The sequence below is a fragment of the Lissotriton vulgaris genome, chromosome 10 (assembly GCF_964263255.1).
Source record: "Lissotriton vulgaris chromosome 10, aLisVul1.2, whole genome shotgun sequence".
Classification (NCBI taxonomy): Eukaryota; Metazoa; Chordata; class Amphibia; order Caudata; family Salamandridae; genus Lissotriton; species Lissotriton vulgaris.
The window spans coordinates 346,684,325-346,708,796 of NC_141698.1; the positions used below are offsets into that span (position 1 = coordinate 346,684,325).

General features: G+C 43.5%; 1 long non-coding RNA gene across 1 annotated transcript in view; it reads right to left on the reverse strand.

The window, feature by feature from the left end:
* The window catches only part of LOC147685219 (uncharacterized), a 113,157-nt gene extending 99,416 nt beyond the window's left edge, over positions 1 to 13,741 (reverse strand). The window contains exon 1 of the long non-coding RNA XR_015300413.1: positions 13,514 to 13,741. This is a non-coding gene — a long non-coding RNA (uncharacterized LOC147685219). The remainder of the gene's footprint in view (positions 1 to 13,513) is intronic.
* Between the last annotated feature and the right edge of the window lie 10,731 nt (positions 13,742 to 24,472).

Consider the following 24,472-nt stretch of genomic DNA (forward strand, 5'->3'; position numbering starts at 1 on the left):
AACAATGTGCTAATCTCTCCCTTTATTTCGGTGACGTGTGCCTCGTATGTTAAGGGCCTAAGATGAAGGCACCAAGTACGGTGCTTGGGGGGTGAAGCCTGGCAAGTGTGAATGGAGATTAAATAGGGAGTGATCAGAGAGTGCATTGGCGCCAATATTGATTGCGATGGTCAATGCCAGTAATAGGGGATGTGCAAGGAGGAGGCTTAATCTGATGTACGTCTGGGAGAGGCTGTGAAGAAGGTTGATGGAGTAAGGACTCGTATAAAAGAGACTTGCTCGGATGCAATCCTCTCATATTATCCTGTAACAAAATATTAATAATGTATTGTGATACTAATATGCACCACATTTAATTATATTTTTAGCTAGATGAGCTTGCCTGTGTGTTTTACTAACAAGTAACACAAGTGGAGCTTAAAATAGGTGCAAACGCAGGAAACTGTATTGTGCATGCGTCAGCTGCATCTACGCAGAATAACATCTTTACGCTTGGAGGGAAATTTCTGCTTCTGCGCAAATGCATCTAAAATGGCCACATGGAAACTCACATGCTAAAGCATCTGCTTTGCTGAAACTAAAATGAGTTATATACTAAATGCTAATGCATGGAGAGTCTTTATAATTAAATGGGATTAGAGTAGAGATAGGTGGTATGGAGTGAAATCATTTTATTTTGAATTTAATACTTTTTCTTTTGACCTCTCTAGTAGTTTGTATTTGGGCCTCTGAACGATGCTAAAGTCTAACACCCATGTGGTTCCTCACTAAGTATGGGTGAAAAATTCGTTCCGCTCGCGGAATTTGCGGATTTTCCGCTATTTTGCAATCCGCGAATCGTGCGACATTTCGGCAAAATCCGCGAATCCGCAAGCGGGACAAATTTTGTTCAGGAAGCACTTACAGGGTTACAGCAGGTGCCCAAGTTTAAGCTAATTTCTTTGTAACCATTTACAAAATGGTTACAAAGAAATTAACTTCAACTTGGGCACCTGCTGTAACCCTGTAAGTGCTTCCTGAGCGGCGCCTCGTTGCCTACTTGCAACTATTCTCTGACCCTGCTCTGACCTTCGAAGCAGGGTCAGAGAACAGTTACAATTAGGCAACGAGGCTCCTGTCACAAAAATTAAACCTCAGCAGGAAGCACATATAGATAAATAAAGCAGGTGCCCGAGTTGAAGCTCAAATTCTGTAACACATTATAATCAGCCCAAGAATCTAGTGAGCACGGTCGATGCTAGGTAGGTATGCTTTCTCCCCAAATCTACCATCTACAAATAGCTGTAATCCGTGATGGAGGTCTAGGCATCCACGAGTTTCTCAAGCGCAATCCCCTGCTCTGATCGGTCTCTGACCCAATATAAACAAGAGGCATGTGAACTCGCACAGAAGCCCGGCCCCACACACACTAGGCTATGCAACCTCTTCCCACCCTTTCCCCCACTGTGATGGACAGCTCACTCGAGGGACCTCAGCACCTATGGGCGCGGTGGCAAAGTTACAGACACAAGTGGTGACTGGCCAACTCTTTTGGGACTTTACGCAGCTGTAGTGTAAGAAAAGCACGATACATTTACCCAACAAGGTAGCACTTACTGCTTTCTCCTCATCTGCTGCTCTGATCGGTCTCTGACCCTTTATAAAGAAGAGCCATGTGAACTCGGGCAGAAGCCAGGCCCCACACACACTAGGCTATGCAACCTCTTCCAGCCCTTTCCCCCACTGTGATGGTCAGCTCACCCAAGGGACCTCGGCGCCTATGGGCCCGGTGGCAAAGTTACAGACACACGTGGTGACTGGCCAACTCTTCTGGGCCTTTACGCAGCTGTAGTGTAGGAAAAGCACAATACATTTACCCAACGAGGTAGCACTTACTGATTAGCCAGTAGAAAGTACTCCAGTTAAGTATGGTGCAAATCGCAAAAAAATCCACGATTTCGCTGGAAAATCTGCAAATTTGCTGAATTTTTTGCGATTTCGCGTGAATTCGCGGACCGCTGATTCGCAAAATTCACCCATACTTATTCCTCACGCATGCGCAAAGATGTCAACCCAGAAACAGTGAGGTAAAGTCTTGAAACTCTTCCAAGGACGTTTTCCGTACATGTCCTGGGAACCAGCTGAACATCCTGAAGATTCAATGAACAACTGTGAAATGTATACATTGTTGTTGATAAAGTTTGCAAATATGGGTGGGAAATAAAGCTTGGTAGAACAAATTAATGGGCGGGAACTTAAAACAATGAACTAAAGAAAAATTATTAAAAACTTAACATGGTGTGATGATAATCCCCTCAGCTTGTTAAATCAGAAATAGGAGTTTCATCAAGAGGAAACATTTAGGGGTGGTACATGCCATTAGGAAAGTATAATTGGGGTAGTTAGTTAGCGTAATTAATGCAGTCTCAGAAAGACTAACTCTGAGAGACCGAGATACTGTCCGAATGCTGATCGAATACCTGAAGAAGCAGACTTAGAATTTTAAAGCTAAATAATTAGAAGAAGATTGCGAAAGAATCGAGGAGGAAGTTAGTGTCAGAGAGGGGTAAGATGCAGGAGTCGAATCCAGAAGAGGTCAGCTATCCTGTCCTGAAACCTCTCATGAAGTCCTTGTCACTTGAACTTTCAAAGGACCCAAAAACTCTTGGACAGAGGGTCTGATTTTCACACCATCCTATGTAAATATATCTATGTGTATTGTGTCAATGTACTTCCCTCTCTATCTTCTTCCTTTTCCTGAGGTACTTGTTGTTATGAAATCTTATTTATTAGAATACTAAATTGGGTAAACCGATCTTATTTCCTCGGAAAGATTGAGCTAACACTGTAATTTTTTGCTCATATGATATAATTAGATAAACATTTACAACTGTCCTGAGTCTGTGGTTATTTTAAATAGATAAAAAGTTAAATGTACCTATGTCATATCACCAATTACTATTCAACTAAAAAGGTCCATTTGACTAAAGAGAGGGCTTTAAGAATAGTGATAGATTAGAGAAATGATAGGTAAATGATCTAATCTAAGCCCTTATAAAAATTGACCCCCAGCGGTGTTGAATAGCCTATATGAGTGTGTATATGGGCCCAGATGGATATATAGTGATAGATTTTTGCAGGTTGGTAGCCCGCTGGATCAAGGTATAGTACCTCTCCATTGGATGATGTTTATGTCATACTTCTGTAAGCTCATATGTGGCCAGTTTGTCTCGCACCTGTGGAGAAAATGTACCCGATTGTCCGATCCATTGTACGGACCTGTCCAGGCTAGGATATTGGACAAGGTTAAAATTCCCTGCTATCAGAACCTCTGTATCCATAGTGGTCATCACCTGTCCCAGTGCGTCAAGGAGAAAGGCTTTTTCTGGTGATCATTTGGAGCATTGAATGTAGCAATTGTAAATGTGTAAGTCGGTATGGTGATGCAAAGAAACAAAAGCCTACCAGGGACCTCAGCTTGCATCTGGATAACCCTGCTGGGGAAGTGAGAGGACAAGAGAATCGCTACCCCTGCCCTTTTTCCCATGCCCGTCGAAAAGTACTGATGATCGCACCATCGGGATCTTAAGCTTCTCCAATCCGCCTTAAGAAGGTGCGTCTCCTGACTTAGTGAGATGTCACACTTAGTTTCCTGCAACATAGACAGGAACACTAGGTGTTTCAAAGGTGCTTTGAGGCCCCAATGTTATAATTATTTTTCCTAACCCTTGGTCACTCTGTGGGGAGGTACATGTGAAGTTTCAGACAAGGTGTAATCCTAAGAGGCGGTCTGCATAGTGCTAATGTATGAAGCCATTGCCATGCAGCGGGTGCTAGATAAGTGAAGAAGGGAAAGAAAAGAAGGAAATAACATATAGAACAATAGTAAACAATAAAACTAGAGTGGTCTCTCCCAAAGATGGATAGAATCAACTCAATTGGGGTCCATGTCTCAGCAGCCAGGATCAGGCTTCCAAAAATTCAGCGGAGCAAATAACCCCACCGCCTGCACCAAGCAATCCAGTGTAGTGAAGCTGGGCCCCAAACAGATTGCACACAACTACAGAAGAGCATTCCATCTTGTGTGTGCCAGTGGGGGAGTATAGGATGCTTGTTTTGCAGTATGAGGTCTTCCAGTACTGAAGTGAATGGAGGAGGGCTGCTCTCTCCTTGCGGCTTTCCACTTTGGTGGGTTTGGCTGTTTCATTTTATCTTCAGTCAAGTGGAACGCCTTCAGCCCACTGAAGAGTCAACAGGACTGTGCGGGAGGCAACAAGAGGCCTCAGCCTCCTGCGGTTTGTCCATATCCAGCAACAATTTGGATTTCTCCAAGGTGCGCACATGAAGGTGTGCCCCCACTGATAGCAGATCTCCCTTCCCTGAAGGAATTATGTGATAGGCCTCAGCAGATGATGGCATTGCAGGGTAATGGGAGAAAGGTTCTGGTAAAACCAGACATTGATACCCTCAAAGTCGATAGCATTACGATACCGAAGAGCTTCCATTATTACCTCCTTCTGTTTGTAATCGTGCATCTCTCCTCACAGCGTGCTCTAGTAAACCCTCCGACCCGTCAATACTCGCAAAGTTGTCACAGCTGCTAAAGTCAGGACACACAGTCTCTAAAGTATATAAACTCTCATCACCTAAACCTTGCAAATCTCAAAAGAAATGTGATGAAAAATGGGAATCAGAGGACAACTCTAGTAATATCCCTTTTGACTGGGAAAAGATGCATATCACCCCCTTCTCCAATAAAATCTCCCCCACACTATCACAAACCAAACTGATGTTAATAAACAGGACATATTGGACACCAGAAAGGATTTTTAAACTTAATCTCAATGAACGTCTCACCTGCTGGAACTGCAACTCTCACATTTGTAACCTGGCCCATATGCTCTTCAATTGCCTCACACTACAAGCATACTGGGATAAGATTTAAGAATGTACAGGCAAACCTTTCAACATGACCCCTCCTAGAGAATTTTCTTATGTTCTACTAGGCGCTCTTTATCGTAGGATCACGGACGTAAATGACCGTTACTTGTTAGATCTTATGCTGCCTTTAGCTTGTAAAATAGTTTTAAATAAGTGGAAAACTCCAAAGAAGTCTCATTTGAGATGTGGCAAGAATGGTTGTCCTTCCTAAGAGGAGCAGAAAATGTTGCACATCAAGCCTCTCCCTGGCATAAATCACACAGGAAAATGTGGAAGTCACTTGATGCCTTTTCCTTCTCGTATGACCCCCGTGAAAACAGACTCATTTCTACATAATGTAATTTTTAATGTATGCTTTAATTACAATGATGTTCCTGTACTGTATTTTCCACTATTACAGCTGAGAAATCTGTACTTGCTTAATATATTTAGACTGAAGAGTACTTGTATTACTACGTATGTGATAAATATGCTTGGCTAACACAGATTCTTTTCTACACAACGTAATTCTTAAAGTTTGGTTATTTGCAGGATATTCCTGTACTGTATTGTACTCTCCTCCACTACAGTTGTGCAATCTGTACTTGCTTAATACGGATGTATGACGTTAGCACGCATACTATTACCACGCATACCTTTACAACGCGGTATTTACAACGAATACCGTTACAACGCATAGCGCTTTGAGGTGCTGGATAGTGGTAAGTATAATTTTATATTCCAACTCCAGTCCCCGTGGACACTAGGGAAGGTGTTGGATATAAAATTAAACTTATTCCCTATCCTAGAGCGCCCCCCAGCGCAATGCGTTGTAATGGTATGCGTGGTAATGCCTGCGTTGTAATGGTAGTGCGTGGTAAAAAATGCGTGCTAAACGTTGTATACCGCTTAATATATCTGTACTGAAGAGTACTTGTATTGCCATTTATGTGACACCTATGCTTGGCTAACCACCTGTAGATAACTGCGACATCAATGCGCTCACCGTGGCAAGGCACTTGAGGAATATATTTATTTAGTTATTTACTTTGTATTCTTTGTATTCCTTGTATTCTTTGTAACCTTGTATTCGTTGAGATTTGTATGATTTATATGCATTTAATGAAAATGACTTGAAATTAAAAAAAATATGACCAGATACTTTAACAAGAGAGTCTAATGAGAAATTGATCGGTAGCATGTAGGATTTTGGCTCCCTTCTTAAAAATTGGATCCAGGATAGATTCTGACCAAGAAGGAATTAATCCATGATAACAACATGCGGTCAACACTAAGGTTAATAGTGGACCTCACTGGGGTAAATTTAACTTATATAGGTTCACAGGGTCACTGTCCGGACCTAGGGCTTTACCACCTGCACTTCTATTTATTGCACAGATAACCTCATCCAGTTTAAAGTGGATATCTATTGGGTAAAGATTAGATAATTCTATCACCGGGGGTTGTGATATCACCTGGTCTTTATCGTTATACATAGATGAAAAATTATCTACCCCTTGGTCTTTGCCAACAGTTTGTTCTATTGATGGTAACTCTCTAGGGGCTAAGGAATGTGCATTGACTGCCTTCCAGAAATGTGTATTATCTCTTAGTATAGAAGCTTTATGCAATAACCGCCAGGATTCTGCTATCAGGGTGTCCTTACAATCTTTAGGGGTGCATCTATATGCCCGCCTGTGACCGTGACCGGTGACCGTCCGGAGCCTCTCTGAAGCGGTCGCTCCCTCGCTGCTCCCTGCTCCCCCACACGTGGTATCGTAGCGCTGAAATTTGCCTCGCACTGCTTCTAACCTTGCACTGACATAGCAACGCTTATTGCCAGACTTGAGCACACTGATTAGAATCATCGCAGCGCTTCATGAGCAGACCGTGATTTGTATTGTACTGTGCCATAATCTATTGCTGTGCCACCCGCTTTGCATATTGTTGCCTGATTGTGCTGCCCAGTCGATATTGCTTAGTTAGGTCGTGCCCAATCTCGTCCTGTTCCCACTTGTGGCTTGCAGCCATCTTGTTGTTTGTTGTGCCTCCCAACCCGGCCCTCCACCCCGCTCCCGCCTCCCAGCTGCTCCGCCCTCGCCCCTCCCTCTCCTCCATCCACTTATGACAGATGCTTACGCGCGCAGCGGACGCGCCCCATGCGCGCCGAAGGTGTGCCAAAGGTAAGCCCGTCTACGCCCGTCCGTGCCTGGACCGCGCCCAGCGCCAGACCCCCTGGCCCCCGCAAATTCCACTCCACTTGCATAACGTATGGCGCTGCTACCCTCTTGGCCCTTAACCCCGGACGCACACCACTATGCTACGAGGCTGCCCCAGGACTCACCCATGGTCCATTCGCCTGCCACTACTGCAAGTTCGCCTGCACTAGGACCCACTCCAAATCCACTACCTCCAAACACAGCTCCAACTCCAACCACCTGAAATGATTCCTGCTGAACACCCGCTCGGTCCACAGACACGCCACTGAACTCTGGGACCTTCTCGACACTGCATCGCCGAACATCGCCTTCCTCACAGAAACCTGGTTGAACACTTCATCAGCGCCCGACATCGCCATAGCCATCCCGAACGCTTACAAGATCATCCGAAAAGACCGCACCAACCAAACAGGAGGAGGCATCGCCATCGTCCATAAGAACACCATCCGAATCACAACCAGCTCCGACGATAACCTCGCGACCGCCGAACACCTTCATTTCCAGATCCATACCGACCCCAGGACCACACTTAGAGGCACCCTCATCTACAGACCACAAGGTACCCGCACCCAATTCAACGAAGACATCACAGACTTCATCATCCCACATGCCCTCACCTCCGAGAACTACATTCTACTGGGTGACCTCAACTTCCACCTGGAAAAGAAAAACGACAGCAACACCACCACCCTTCTGGACAACCTGGCCAATCTCGGACTCAAACAACTTGTTGACACCCCCACCCACCTTGCCGGACACACGCTCAACCCTATCTTCACCTCCAGAAAACACATCTCCTTCGATCACACCACAGCTCTCCATTGGACGGACCACAGCTGCGTTCACTTCAACTACAAAAAGTCCACGACCCACAACCCCCCACAACCTATTCCTCGAAGAAACTGGAACAAAATCACCAACGACCAACTCTTCACATCGCTAAACCAAAACCCTCCCGCCATATCATCGGACCCAAACGTAGCTGCCACCAAACTCACACAATGGATCACCCACAGCGCAGACGTATTAGCACCCTTGAAAAACCATCATATCAAACAAGGGAGCAAAAAGGCCCCCTGGTTCAACGACGACCTTAAAAAATCCAAGAAGTTATGTCGTACCCTCGAGAAAACCTGGAGAAAAAACCCAACCTCTGCCAACCTTACCACCTTCAAGGACGCCACCCGCAAACACCACCAATTGATCCGATCCACCAAGAAATCAGCATTCAAGAATCGACTCGAAAACAACGCCCACAACAGCAAGGAACTATTCAACATCGTCAAAGAATTTACAAACCCCACCGCCGGCACCAACAACATCACTCCCTCCCAAGACCTCTGCGACTCTTTATCCTCTTTCTTCCACAACAAAATCGCCGACATACATAACAGCTTTGAAAACCAATCAGATGAACAGCCCACTCCACCCCCCTCCGAACTAAAACAGCACTCTCACAACCTTTTCACCTGGAACCCAATCACCACTGAAGACACCATCCGCCTGATGAACTCCATTCACTTAGGATCGCCAACCGACCCATGTCCCCACCACATCTTCAACAAAGCAGACTCCATCATCTCACCCCATCTCCGTGACGTCATCAACTGTTCCTTCAACTCCGCTACCTTCCCGGAAAGCTGGAAACATGCCGAACTCAGCGCCCTTCTGAAGAAACCCACAGCAGACCCTTCTGAACTTAACTACCGCCCCATCTCACTCCTCCCATTCCCTACCAAAGTCATTGAGAAAGCCGTTAATAGTCAGCTCGCCGCCTTCCTCGAATCCAACAACTCCTTCGACCCTTCACAGTCCGGCTTCCGAGCCAAACACAGCACCGAAACCGCCCTCATCGCCGCTACAGACGACATCCGAACGCTACTGGACAACGGAGAAACAGTTGCCCTCATCCTACTCGACCTCTCCGCCGCCTTCGACACAGTATGTCATAGCACACTCATACAACGCCTCAACAACGTCAGAATACAAGGGAAAGCCTTGGACTGGATCATCTCATTCCTCGCCGGAAGAACCCAGAGAGTCCGCCTCCCCCCATTCAAATCAGAGGCCACTGAAGTCATCTGTGGTGTACCACAAGGATCTTCACTCAGCCCCACCCTCTTCAACGTATACTTGAGTCCCCTTGCACACATCGCGCGTCAACACAACCTCAACATCATCTCCTACGCGGACGACACCCAGCTAATCCTCTCCCTCACCAAAGACCCAAACACCGCCAAAACCAATCTACACGAAGGAATGAAAGAAGTAGCCGAATGGATGAAGAACAGCCGTTTAAAACTTAACTCGGACAAAACGGAAGTCCTCATCTTAGGATCATCCCCCTCTGCCTGGGACGACTCATGGTGGCCACCAGCCCTGGGCACAGCACCCATACCTACAGATCACGCACGTAACCTGGGCTTCATCCTAGACTCGTCCCTCTCGATGACCAGACAAGTCAACGCCGTCTCATCCTCATGCTTCAACATCCTACGCATGCTCAAAAAAATCTTCTGCTGGATCCCCACCGAAACAAGAAAGACAGTCACCCACGCACTGGTCACCAGCCGACTGGATTATGGAAATACCCTTTACGCCGGGACCACAGCCAAACTACAGAAAAAACTCCAACGCATACAAAACGCCTCAGCCAGACTCATACTGGACATTCCCAGTCAGGCTCACATCTCCGGTCACCTGAAGGATCTCCACTGGCTCCTCGTCAACAAGAGAATAACATTCCGTCTCCTCACCCACGCACACAAGGCCCTCTACGACCTAGGACCTGAATGCCTCAACACACGACTGTCCTTCTACACACCCACCTGCCAACTACGATCATCCAATCAAGCCCTCGCCGCAATTCCGCGCATACACAGATCCACCATGGGAGGAAGATCCTTCTCCTACTTAGCAGCCAAGACCTGGAATTCTCTCCCCACTCACCTACGACTTACACAGAACCACCTCTCCTTCAGAAAGCAGCTAAAAACCTGGCTATTCGATAAGTAATGCACCCACCATCCCTCAAGCGCCTTGAGACCCTCAAGGTGAGTAGTGCGCTATACAAATGCCTGAACTTGAACTTCAACCTGGCCATCTTAATTTCCATCCGGTTTCTGACCAGTTTATGTTATTTCAGGTCTGAATGGGTTTTAGTATCCTGGAATCAAACGATCCCTGCTGGTTATTCTTAACCTCTAAGGTGATTAGCCTGCAAGAGTTCAGGACTTCCACATGAGAGGCAGTCTCATCAAGACAAACTGAAAAATTAGATTTGTCTTTGTGAATTCAGGTGGCTCCACTTTAGGCCAGCGCAATGAGTATCCATTAGTTTTATTCAGAGAGATATTCTGTACAATATGCTCTGAAGTGCCCATTTTATTGATCACATTACATGGAAATTCAAAAGTAATACTAGTAGGGAAATGATCACTCATTGCATTGGTATGAGTCACAAAGTTATTTAACCTACTTGCGTGTCTGTTTGAAATCAAAATATAAATCAATGATTGAACACAAACCATCTGTCATTAAACGTGTGGCTGAAGGATACTATAGGAGAGCATAATTCGTTATCAAATCCAAGATCAAATGAAAACATGATTGTATTTAAGTGATCCCCAGATGTATGCATAAAATGGGCAAAATCAGCTCCGTCGTCAGATGTTATTCCACATATACTTCCCTTAGAACGTGAATACAATACAGAATTAAAATCCCCTCCCCGGATAACACAGATGTCTATATCCATATATTTTGTATATTAGTGAGATCTGTCTGTAGTTTCCTTAGAACCCCCACGTTCTGATATTTGGGGATATTGTTATAAAAATTCAGCAATGCTTTTTATCAACATAAAACATCACAATCTGACAATAAATGTCCGATGTCCTAAATTCAATCTTTATGACATTAACTCGAGTGGACACGTATGTGCACAGACCACCCTTATTCCTCCCATGTGCTGATGCTATTGCTGGGGAATGGAATGTTTTGTAACCATTAATATACAGGGTGTTTTCTAGCCAAGTTTCTTGCAGACTTTACTGTCACAAACGACAATTTACCACACTAAAAAGAGGTAAGATAGATCAGCCTCTCCAATTACATGAAATTCAAGTCAGCCTAAAACATTTGCAGAGACTGGGGCATATTTACAAATATTTTGCCCTGAGTATGTGTCACAGAAGTGATGCAAACCAGAGCCAATGTTTTTTTCGGACATACTTCCTACAGCAAAGCTTGTTTTGCACTGGAAAGTTGCCTCAAAGTGACACAAAGTAGCGCTTTGCACTGCTTTACGATACTCTGCATCAAGGGACATTCCATTAGTGGCACACGGGCATTCCCATGCAACCAACCATTGTTTTTGATGCAAAACCCCATCTATTAACAATATTAGACAGGGTTTTGCACCACAAAATAATGCTGCTTTGAAGCAGGGGTAAAAGGAGGAATGTTTTTATTTCTCCTACTTTCTCCGGCTTGCAAGCGTGCTACACTTCACAGTACACATCCAGAGTGGAAAACGTTTGCAGGTTTGTCTAGGCACAATATTTAGCAAACCTATGCTAGACATGTCGCACATGCCTTTGCTGTACGGTGCAAAGTTATGTGCATGATGCTCTGCAGCATAATTCTGTGCCAGTGCTAAGGGTTGGGGCTGCAGCAGGACAGTGCCATATCTCTGTAGATATGGTTATTTCTTCCACTCTCTCTGTCAGGGCTTTAAGTGTGATGAAAAATGTGTGTGTTTGGCTGAGGTCTCAAAAAGGGGCAGGGACTATGTAGTTTTAGACGTGGCTTAAACACAAACTACATTTCTTCGAACTCGACTCTAAGGTATTGGAGCACCAGCTGCATTACACAAGGACACAATCATTTTTGGTAGGCGCAGGGCAGTTAAGTGTTTTGCTCAGAATCACAGGATGTTGAGCAGACACTGAGACTCATATCTGGTACCCAAGCTCCGAAGTCAGCAGCTCTGGTCGTTACGCCACATCATAGTGTGCCCCCGACCTGTATTTTGGGGGTTTTATGCGCTTTCTGTTCATGCATCGAGCTATAATAGCAGACCAACTGGCATACACCTAAATACAGCCTGGACTATTGGCTTTGTCAGGGGTTGTCTCTGTGAGCTCTGCAGAGAAGGCATGGATTGGATGACTATGTATTCTGAACACCTTTTTGACCCACTGACAGCACTGTGAGAAACTCACACTGCCTTCGGCCTCAGCTCCAGAGCATTCAACCATGGTCACTATAAACACCTGGGACCAGATTTACAAGGAAAGTTACTCAGTGTGTGCCACAAGCCATTTTACTGTGCCACAAAGGGTCACTTTCAAAGCACAGGGATGCAACATATTTACAACAATATGTGCTACCCCCTGCGCTGGTGCACAAACTGCTGCAATCCACAGGCACAGGCACCCTTGCACTGTGGTGCAAGGATGCTTGCATCGTGGGGAGATTGTTTATGTGCAGGAAGAGTTGTCCTGCACATAAACAATCAGAGATTGTGTTTTCAAACTTCTATGTGTGCTGCTTTAGCACACATAGAACTTGTAACACATCATTTATTCAAAGGACTGTTTATGTGCAGGAAGGGACACCTTCCTGTGCATAAACAATCATTAGAGGGTATTTCCTTGTTCTGTGTGTGCTGCAGAATGCAGCACGCATAGAAAGAGGAAGAAAACAAGGAGAAATTAATACATTTCTCCTTGCCTCTCCTGAGACATGGCGTTCAGACGCATTTCCAGATTTAAGATTTCTAGTAAATCTGGTAATGTTTCACGCCTTATTCACACAGGGTGGTTTTTCCCATTCTTGTAAATTTGGGGCAGAAAAATGTGCTGCCGTTGCGTCACAAAAAGTGACGCACTGGCAGCACAAGGGGCCTGTAAAATCTACCCCCTGGAGCGGACCCGGTTCAATGCATGCACTATATAAAAGTAATGCTGAACGGAAAAAAAAAACATTCTGAGAATAGCCAACACTCTAGTGGAGTGGAAGATTCAGTAAAACATGCGAAATATAAACGGAATCTAAATCCTTGACATGGATTACTTGAAAATTCATTAAATTAATTGTTTCGAATCATTAGTAAAGTTAAGGACACGAATATGCGGCCCTATAGGCACCCATTTCAATGTCCATTCTGAAATACAACTAAATCATAGACCCGGCCCACCTAAAGCTCTGCCCTGCCCCCTTGTCATGCAATGCAACTGACAGGGAGCAGCGTTCGATGACCTGTTTCTAAAATTGGGCCACCTTGTCTCAAGTTAGCGCTGCCGGGGTCTCATGTGTGGCATAGGGCCGCTAGTCTTAGGGTTGTTCTGCTTGAAATACACATTTAAACAATCTTATCATGCAGTACTTACAGGGCCGTCAACAATACCGGCGTCCTGTCGCTTGTTTCTGCTTTGTTCCCCGTCGTGGTTCTCATTGGCTGATGAAATTGCCCTTTCGGGCACTTTCCTTGGAATATTTACACGCGCAGCTGCGTTGATCACTGTAATCACACCGAGAACCAACAAGGCCGTCACCAAGCGAGCCATATCCGCCACCTGCTCAAGCGGGAGGCGGAGCTAGAATGAACACCCTGCTAGGGAACAGACTCGAGGACGTCATTTCCTTTACTTACCTTTATTAGGAGGCTTTCGCAACAACGCCTTTTAATTAGGAAACCACCTCCAGTATATTAAATAAGTGCTTTCCCTGAAACTTTACAAGAATCTCAGAATAATTGGCCTTTCTAGGTCTTTCGACTGAGGCGGAGGTCTTTCACTCACTTAATGAAACCACTGAGGTGTGATCAATACTTTAGCATTTCTAGTTTGGAGTTTTTGTTCAGAAGATCAACATAGAATACAAATAATATTTTTTTCAAAGCCGTAGATTTTTCTGACTGCTGAATCAGAGTGGAAAAGTAAGAGGGGAAAATAGAAAATGGGATGGAACAAGGAAGTGAAAGTGGGAAGGGGTGGGTAATGATATGTCATTAGTTAGGATTAAAACGTTTAATCTTGAGTACGAGTGTGATCTGTGCATTTCCTGTCACCCCTTTTAGGGGGATTTACAACCTTTTCTAGGATGGTGTTTGATAAATCTGTTTTATTGATTTTTCGTAACTGTAGTTAGTCAAACAAAATAGCTGTATCTGCCTTGTGAAATAAAGGTGTAGAAACAGTTCTGTGTAAGATTTATTAATGTCAGTCGATGTTGGTGGCAATTCTGCCTGCATACAAAGGGCACTAAGAACGCCCACTAAATTTGTGGTACGTTTTCAACGTCCATGAAGTGCTCTCCCTAAAATGCTGGGAGTTATATTCGAGCATTTTTGCAACACAATACGTTTTCTCTCCATGACCACTGCCGCAGTTCATGGAGTTACCTTTGCCTAACATGGCGGTGGACTACTCACACTAGAGTGAATAACTGACCCACCACTATTTGTCGCCTAGTCAACTTCAGACACTGGCGGAGTCGTTGGCAAAGCTGGAAGAGTTTTCGCTGGTGGCATTCTTTACACCTCGGGTACACAATGCATAACTCGCACAACAGCCATGCAAACCATAACCTTCATACTAAAAGCAATTCTCGTGATCACACCCTTTATGGAACTAATGCACTGATAAACATTGTACCTCATCTTACAGATGAGATTACATATGACTTTATCCATTCCACTCTGACAGAGATGTAGTATGATTTGGGGTTTTATTAAGTGTTGTTTAACTGTATTTTATTTGTGGGAGTTTTTATTTATTGGAGAAGATATTATGAGGTCATAAACATTGCATTTGGTGTGCGAGTTACCACAACTTGTGAATTTCACAGTTTTTTTTGTTTTATTTTATAACCATGTCTGCACTTCGCCTGTTTTTTGTAGGTGAATGTCAGAGGTTTTTTTTAAGCACACATTGAGGTGTTACAGCTATATACAAGTATAACTTCACCTGAGCCTTTAATTGGTTTTAGTGAATTGTTGTGATTTTAATCATATTCCACATCCAAAAGTTCAGTGAAACCCACTCACAGCAAGGGACTGAACCCCTCTGGGCATGGACTCGCAGGAGCCCTGAGCCAGTTTTGAAGCACCTCCTGGCGCTTAAAAGGAAAGTCAGCATCTCCGGGCACAAGGGCAGGTGGGGGATGTAGTCCCTGTGTGGCTTAGGTAGGCATGCAGGCAGTGATGGTAAGGATGCCCTGAGCAGCTTTTGAAGGACCTCCTGGCGCGAAAAAGGAAAGTCGGCGGCTCTAGCCGCAAGGGCAGGTGGGGGATGTAGTCCCTGTGTGGCTCAGGCAGGCAGTGATGGCAAGGATGGGCTCATGATTATACTCAACACGCTTCCGTTACTGGACATACACAAAAATGTAGCAGGATTTCCGGAAGGCACTTCTACCTAAGAACGAACCCTCAATCTAAATTGACTAACAACCAATGTGACATTCTAAACAGACATTTCTATTTACTAGAAATGACACTTGGGGCTTGATTCTGATGCAGTTAGGAAGGTTTGCTCCATCCAAATCAGATCGTGAATGTGTCTTTCCGACTGACTCGGAAAGGTTTCCAACCAACCGAGTTAGATGTGAGTTAGCCGTTAGGAATATCCAAATCCGAACCCAACAGCATTTGGAATGACCGAGCCACCGGAGCAGAATCGTACCTCTCTACGCGCCACATTTCTGACTACGATGCTGGATATAGACAATCTTTCTGAATGTAAATGTAAATGTAAGTAAATGTATAGGCATTTATATAGCGCACTACTTACCCGGAGGGTCCCAAGGCGCTTCGACCGCTGCGAAACCCTTCCTGGCTTCCCTGAGAGATGGTCCCTTAATGGGTATCTCCAGGGTGAGACCAGGCATCCCCGGCGGTCTGGTGGGGCCGTTAGTGAAGATGAGGCAAGCTAATGCCCAGAGTTGCCGAGTGTGATCGCTGATCAGAGTGGGCACCGAGGCGAGACCCTGGTCCAGAAACCTGCCGCGCCGGGAATCGAACCCTGGTCCCGGGCCGTCCTCTGCTCTCGGGTCTGCCACTTCTAACCAGTGAGCCACACTACTTCACTATCTGACTCGAATCGGCAGTCGGAATCAGACTTTAGGGGCCCATAGTGGGCCCTCCTGCACTCAGAGCCTTCCCAATAGGGCCCGTGGGGGTACCCATGGGTCCCCCTTACAACCAGCCATGCACAGGGGATGCCCACCACAGAGTGCCCGCCACACCTTTCTTCAATGGGAGCCTATGCATTCGGTCAGAACAAAGGGAGTCCAACCAAATCGTATCTGGAAGCATCCGGATGCATCGTATTCCGTCGGTTGGACTCTCCCAATCCAATTTGGTCAGAAACCATTCCCAAACCCATTCGGCCTGGAAGCTTTCCAAACCGCATCAGAATTCGGCCCTTGGTATTAAAAACCAAACATGGACAAAAGGGGAATTAGTATCCCATCACCCCCTTACAGACAACATGTTTTTGTCTGGTGGCTCATGTGGGTCCGTGGCATTCTTCAGGACAGAAACACGGGATCCAGGAATGGCAAATATACACTAATATTCACTACTAACAAAAAGGGTGACCTTTGTCAATCTTGTATGTATTAGGTACTTAGGTACCCCCCTATCGGGTCATCCGGGCCCCATGGAAGGGCACAGGAACCCCTGTAGTCACACATTTGTCAAGGTGCAATCCTGTCTGGAAATCTGGCCATGTCTGTTCCTTCCTACTGAAGTGCCGCTAGTTGACCCGACGGGTAGCTTTATTATGTTAAACATTGTGTTTGGAGGTGAGTTCACCCTTGAAGCCCCATAGCCTTTAGTTCCCTGCCTTGGATAACCCCCAAGGGTGTGTGTTTGGATCCAAAATGTACTATTCCCAGTTCAAACTGTGCACAGTATGGAAAGTGTTGGACTTTGTAGGCATAACACTTATTCAGCATTATTCAGCAGCTGTTGTTTTATCTCCATTCAACTTAAGTGAACAGTTTGCCATCCATCATGCAACTTTCTTTATACACTGGGCCAGTTGTTGCTGTGGTTGGACAGCTCTTTATCTATGGAGGCCCAAGTAAAAAATACTAATAGCATGTTGCTTTAACATTCTTAGAACCCTACTCAACATACAAGACCCCCTACCCATACACTCTAGGAGAACAGCAGTCCAAGCATTGATTCTCTCCTGCTTGGACTATGTGACCTCCCTGTATATAAGTTCACCCTAATACATCATTAAGAGACTACGGTTGGCCCAAAATGTGACAGCAAGGATTATCTTTATGCTACCAAAACACTCCTGCAAAAAGTGCACTGGCTTCCAGTGGAGGAGAGCATTACATTTGAGACACTTTATCTGTCTCATAGGGATATCAACCATGAAGGGCCCTCTCTGATAACTGCCTTCTTCTGGTACCTAACCCCCCTAGTAGGACCTTAAGAGCATCCAAGGCCCGACTACTAAAGGTTCCGCAAATTCAAAGAAAAAGATGGGGAGGCAGATCTTTTTTGTATTAGACCCCTAAGCTATGGAATGGTATGCCTGCTGAGCTGAGAAACGAAATGAAATAGATACATTTCAGAAAAATGCTTAAAACATGGCTATACCCCCACTAGCCCTTTATACCTACTGCTTCAGAAGCTCGCTAGTATACGCTGTGACTGCTTCAGCCCTCAGAAGCCTTCGGTTAGCTACGTGCTTTAAAATATTCTGCATGGCATAGCCTTATTCCCACTCTAGTCTGTTTAACAGTAGGGAGAGACTTCAGATGTATTAAATTTACTATTCCGATTACAAACAGTGCAATAGTTGGGAAAGCTCTGGATTTCGGAGTGGTAAAATGTACTATTCCCCCTCCAAACAGCACAACAGTAGGGAAAGCTTTGGATTTCAGAGGCGTAAAATTTACTATTCCCACTCCAATCAATGCAACAGTAGGGAAGGATTTGGACTTTGGAGGGTAAAATTTACCATTCCCACTCCAGTCCGTGAACAGTAGGAAAGGTGCTGGCTTCCCACTCCAAACAGTGCAACAGCAACACTAGTGTTGCGCTGCAAAGAGATTCATTTACTATTCCTACTGCAGTCTAAACAACTGTAGGGAAAATACTTCAGTTCAGACACATTACGTGCATAAGTAACACCTTGAATGTAGAAAAAATAATAACCTCCTAGCATAAATATTATTAGATAACATGCAAAATATATGTATATGTAATAAAAAATATTCATAAATGTACATAATTAGTATTCAATAAAAGAATTATAAACTACTAAATAATTTTTATTCATAAATTATTTAACCTCTCACAATGATATGGTGGAAACAATAAAATAAATATAGCCCTTTTTACATTGAAGGCTCCCTAATCAACAGAGTGAACACTTTTTGCTATCTGGGGGGTCCAATTTACAAATAATGGCATATGGGTACAACAGATTGCAAATGCTAAACTTAAAATGATCAGAAATTGTGGGGGGGGGTTCATTTTTCATCTAAACTGGGTGAGCGCCCCGTTAAAGAAATGATTGAGATTTACAAGGCTAAAGTAATATCTGCTGCCTTATTTGGGGCTGGACTGTCATAGTACACTCCTAGCAAATCGATTCAAGTTGAAGAGAACACTTTTTAAAACAGCTGCTCAGATTGCCTGTTTCAGCCTCCTCCCTGATTTTGCATAAAGAGGTGACGTTGTTTTATCTGGAGGATTTTCTTTTAATGAAACCATTGTTTCTTTAGCTATCCATCTGGATGAAAGAAGAAGCTAGCTTTACCAAACTGATTAAATTTGATTGTTTAAAACTGGAATATGCTTTTCACATTCCATGGCTGGCCTATATAGTTTCCACGTTAAAGTCTATGTTTAACTTGGCAGTGAGGGAGGAGCCATTCCAGGAATTAGCATTAACCAAGAGTCAAATTAAGGCCACTTTTTTTCTACATAGGTCTGAAGATAGACTTTGTGTAGAGACAATTAAAATGACGGTTGCTATGTCTATGTCATTGGAGGAAAAGGGGGGGTGTCAGGAGTATTAAAATTGTGTTTAAAATAACCAACAGAACTAGACTTAGATGTTGTATGGTACATCATTTGGTTGCATTTCCAAAGATGAATGCTTTTACCTCTGACAAAACAAACCCCTTGTCCCTGTGACGGAATGAGTACGCAAAGCACACAGCACTTTATTTTATTCTCTATGTTTTATAAGGAGTTGTGATGTCAATTTTTTAAATCCCTTTTTATTATGGAGAATACAAGAAACTATAAAGATGCACTGACATTATTGCTTCCGCTAACTGATAAATGTGTGTGTGTAGGTGTTGCCATTTTTATTTTAAAAGCTATTTATTTAAGGGAATGTATTGTGTTAGATTCTGTCCAGAGCTTCTGATTGTATATGTTTTGTGATGATATCTTTAAAGATTGTATTGATTTATGAACTATACTGCATGAATTATTTTATAATTGTATGTACTTTATTGGCAGTTTGACTTGCCAAATAAAGTCTTGAATGAATGAAGGAATGAACTTCTCACACTGTACCCCTACTAACCTAGCCACCCGCAACTAAAATATAACTAAAATTAATAAAATAAGCATTCCATAATTTACATGTTTAAAATTAATTACATAGTTAACAATTAATAATTCCTTAATTTTACTTAATTAACTTCCCAGTCTAGACCACTACAAATGTAGCAACCTACAACTAACATATAATGAAAATGAAAATAAATCAGAATTACATAATTTGCATAATAAATATAAATCATATAATTAAATAAAATGTATTCAATAACTTATAATTGATTATTGCCTAACTAACTGCCCACTCTATCCCAAAAACCTGCTACAACACTATTAAAAATGTAATAACAAATTCAAAATCACTTCAAATTATAAGCAATATTTTAAAGAAGTAATAACATTTATATAAACAATAGTAACACATGAAATTATTATATCAACTAAAACACTTATCTATGTCATTCCTCTCAACATATTTAGGCACAATTCCTTTGGTGATTTTAGAACCATAGCACCCCCTGCAGTTACCTCTATGTCTTTGTTGGTGCCACCATTCTCTTGGGACTTGAAGGCCAGTTTGACCTTTCTTCATTCAAGGGCCAATCCCCTCTCCTCCAAGGACAGTCTTCTTTTCTTCAACTCCAGGGGGCTTACTTGAGCCTTAAGATCTCTTGCCCCTCTCTCGGAGGGTGTGTTCCTTTCACTGCCATATATTTAAGGGAGGCTCTGGCGGATGCTTGGAGTCAGGGTATTGTCCCAAGCTCATCCTCATCCTTGATGACTCCATCATCATCTTCTTCCCTATAGTCGAGGGTGATCTCACGCAACAAAAGTTCTTTGTCTCTGTGGGCCTCTTCCCAGGCCCGAGGGCTCCCTAAAGATCTGCTTTCTTTGTGGAGACACCGAAGCTGACTTTAAAGTAATCGTTCCGGAGGGTGGACAGGGTGGCCAAGTCAATCTCTATATCTCCTATGCCTTTTTTGTGATTTCCAGAAACTTTTCAAAAGCTTTGGCAACTTTTCAGAAACTTTTCTAAACTTTTAAAAAGTTTTTAAACTCTTAGAAACAGTGCTTAAGAGACTCGAAAACTTGGCAAATTGTCCAGAATTTACAAGAACTTTCTTTTAAGTGTCACATTGGTGGATTTTTGGCAGTCTCAGGCCTATTAACTGTATGGTTTTGCAAAATACAGGTCTGGATGCCAAAGCTAGGCACCAAATGTTATGAAAGTGGTTATGTTATGTTATGTTATGTTATGTTATGTTATGGTATGTTATTAAATCATTTATTGAGCGCACTAACACTGATTAGTTTCTTGGCGCTAAATTAAGACAGTAACACAACGAAGGTAAAAAGAAGGTAGATTAAAAGGCTTGTCTGAAGAGCCAGGTCTTCAGTGCTCTCCGGAAAGGTAGAAGATCTTGGCAGAACCGGATTTCCAGAGGAAAAGTGTTCCATAAACATGGTGCAAGTGTTGCAAACCTACGTCCACCAGAGCTTTTAAGTTTGAAAGGGGGGGTCTGAAGAAGGCCTAGGTGGAGTGAGCGAAGGTTGCGGGAGGGAACATATCTGGTGATTAATTGATTAATGAATTTAGGGCTTCTGCCATGTAGTGATTTGAAAATCATACAGCCTGCTTTGAAGGCACAGCGCTGTATGATCGGAAAGTGGTGTATTATATAGTGTGGTTATGCGACTCCACAGAGTAATAAACTCACAAACCCATCTTAAGACCAGTCTGACTTGTTTGCTCAACTCTGGGTAGCTGTGGCATTGAGCAGTCAGGTATTGTCAAGGGAAAAAGTGCGAAGCACTTAGAAGAGCCTAAATAGTTGAATAAGAAAAAACAAGACGCAAAGGAAATCCAACACCAAGTTTAAAAACTAGCTCTTATTTTTATGATTCTATACACAAAAATGAAAAAAATCCATTGGAGGGTTCAAGAGATATAAATTAATAAACAAATAATAAATCACTGCTTTTTGTTTAAATCGCAAACAAGCTTTGGTAACTACTTCAGTTAGCAGGTACTTGGAAAAGTTTTTTAAAGTTTTGTAAAGTTGGATATGACTACTCCAGGCGGGTCTGGGTAATCTACTACAGCAGGGAGTGGTCACAGGAGCCAATGAAGCTTGGCAGGACAGTTACCTTGCGGTCAAAGCAGTCTTTAGTCCAGTTATAGATTCTATGGACTAACCGCCATACACATCAAAGGAGTGGTCATGATGCAAGGGATAAGGATGCTGAATTAAGGATACTAATTCAGTGACCGGGGATTTTTCCTGGTGCCAACCCTCAGTCCACAAGCACAGTGGAGCAACTTTGGACACAGGGGTCTATGTCTCCCAAAGTCAGGTTGAAGTCCAGCCAAAAACCAGTTTCTGCTTGTCTGCTGGTCTCTAGTTACAGCAAAACCAGTAGTTTTCTTTACCTGAGACTAGTATCGATATTAGGTGACCAAACTGCATACTGACGACTACTCCCAGCCCAGCAGACATGGATGCAACTTTTGAGCATCTTGTCTCAGTCTTCAAGGCTGCGTTTTGGGGGTCTGCAGCAGTTAGGCAAACTTGGCTACCAGTTAGCCAAGTGAGGCTTCTTCAGCTTTTGTGGCACTGTAGCTGTAACAGGAAGTCAGCCAACTGGCTCTTGGAGCCATTTTAACTGTCTGGGGTATGGGTACACCTTTTCCTCAAGCAGGGCATCACAGGACTAGTCCTTTTTGCTAGTCCCATAGATCAGCAAGTGCTGTGGAGCAGCCCCTCTCTTTGCCGGGTCCAGGGACATCAGAGCAGTCCTTTATTGGTCCTCTCTCCAGTCCAGACATCATCTGTGGTCTGGGTGCCAGGGTTGCCACTTTTATGCCCAGAACTTGGCCACATGGGATCCCGAGGCTACTCATCAATGGGCTACCAGGTGCCCTCCTGCCAGATGACAGCTTCCTGTCAAGTGTGGCTTCTAGCTATCGCAGAAGGCAATGTTTGGCCACTCCTAGCTGGCAGAACTCCCCTCTTGGTGTCTGGAGCTTGGTAGTCTCATCTTAGATGTGTGGCTATTTCGGGGCTACATGCCCACTGCAAACAGGCTTGGCAAGTGTTTCCCCTTCTCTGTCCCCAACACCAAACCTGTCTACCAGGTCTCTTTTCTAGGAGTCCACCATTTGCTCTTGAAAGGTGGCTTCCTCTTTGAAGCTCACCTTTTGGGCTCCCTGCCGGAAATAGATTTCACCTCTTCCAATGGCAGGCTGTTTGTGTTCCTCATTCACAGTTCCCACCGGGAGGTCTGAAGGCTGACTTGTGGCAAGCAACAAAAATGGTCACTGAAAAACTTTGGGTAAAAGAGTGTCAACTTTCTAAAGTTGCCATTTACATACAAGTTGCATTAAATTCAATTTGGTAATCAATTTGGGTTTACTATATTAATTATTATGATACTTCAAGGTACCATCCTTAGTAGTCCCATTTAGAAGTTAGCACAGGTAAGCTGTCAGTGTGTAACCCTGCACTTGCCAATGGGGCTCCTAGCCTTTCGACATCAAAAATGACAATTTGGGGTTTTTACTGCTAAGACATGGAAAAACACATGCCCCACTTTTTAATATACAGCACCCTGCCTTAAGGCTTCTTAGGTCCACCTTAGGGATGACTTATAGTTAATAAAAAGGATGATCTGGATTTTGTCATTATTTGAAATGCCAAAGACTAGCTCTCAGGTTGTATGCGAATAGTGGTTTTTTGAGTGAACCAATCAGACATATGCCTATTAAGGGTCAGATTATCGGCACTAACGTCTGTTTAGAAGGCTTCAATGTACCTTCAGAGTAAAGAAACTAGCAGCATCACGCCAAAAACCTGAGGACGATCCTGCAAAAAGAGGCAATTCCTTACATATAGTTTCTATTCAAATGTTAGAAATTGAAGTATCAGGTACAAGAGATATTTCTGCCTACTGTTTTGATGGCTTAACAGTTATGAGGCCAGTTGCATATCATCAAACCCAGCCTCAAATTCTGGTAATATAACAGACAGCAAGATTATACCAGAGTCTCCAAACATTACTGATTTTATTTTTATTGATGGCCAGGAGAAGTTACAACAACCACTTGTGACAAAAAAGAACAAGAGCAAAGAGCCATCAATTAAAAATACAATAGACTCTGTAAAGATATTATAACAAATCTCTTCACAACTCAAATAACTTCATTGACACAATATTAAAGATTTTATTCACTCACTGAGATATTCTATCAATGAAAGAGTCTTTCTTAAAATTACTTCCTAAATAGTTTTGACAACCCTTCTCAATGTGATAGAATTTCACCAAGACCCCATTGTACTCAACATTAGATGTTGCAACCTCCTTATTCATACCTTGGTACTTCTAAAATGTTTAAGCCTAAATGGAATTCAACACAAAATGAGTTGTGTTTTTAAAAATCAGCATCAATGTAACTGCATCTTGGAAATAAACCAGGGCCTCAACTTTCTTGAATGGATCCGAGAGCTGCTGAGATGCAACCCATGATTCACAATTGGTCTACCAAAGTCAGAACAAAAAATATATTTTTGCACCAGCAGTAGGTGGAGTCTTTGGTCTAGTGTGGTAGCTTATGATTTGCAGTACACTAAAGGTGTTCAGTGCTATTTAACTAGCCATGAGTTTGGAGCTACTCTTTGCTTTTGGCAAATTGTATGGAACATGTTGGGCCCAAAACCTCTGTTTAGAGAAGTCCCACTGTGGGGGTCTCTAAAAAAGCATTTGAAAATAAATCAACAATAAATGGCCTTGGAATGTCACACTCTCTTTT